The sequence below is a fragment of the Nanorana parkeri genome, unplaced genomic scaffold (assembly GCF_000935625.1).
Source record: "Nanorana parkeri isolate BGI_ZX_2015 unplaced genomic scaffold, ASM93562v1 scaffold162, whole genome shotgun sequence".
In the NCBI taxonomy this organism is placed as follows: Eukaryota; Metazoa; Chordata; class Amphibia; order Anura; family Dicroglossidae; genus Nanorana; species Nanorana parkeri.
In genome coordinates, this window is record NW_017306430.1 from 733,000 (window position 1) to 733,274 (window position 275).

The following is a 275-nucleotide window of genomic DNA, read 5'->3' on the forward strand; positions in this document are numbered from 1 at the left end:
GCCCCATGGCTGCTAATTCACTCTAATTTTGAAATACTAATATGGTAGCGGGTAGTAGGAGCGGTATATGCTCTTACCCCCTTTCCCATTTCCTACTATCACAATCTTCCCAGTTGAATATTGCCAAATACTTCAACTTCCTGCCGCCTCTCTCCTCTCCCCAATCCTTCCTACCTCTTTCTTCCTGCCCCTCCCCCCCTCACCCTTTTAATAGGGTGACTAATACCAGTGGGGGATTTGGTTATCTGGTCTCCAAAAGAGTCAGCAGAATAATT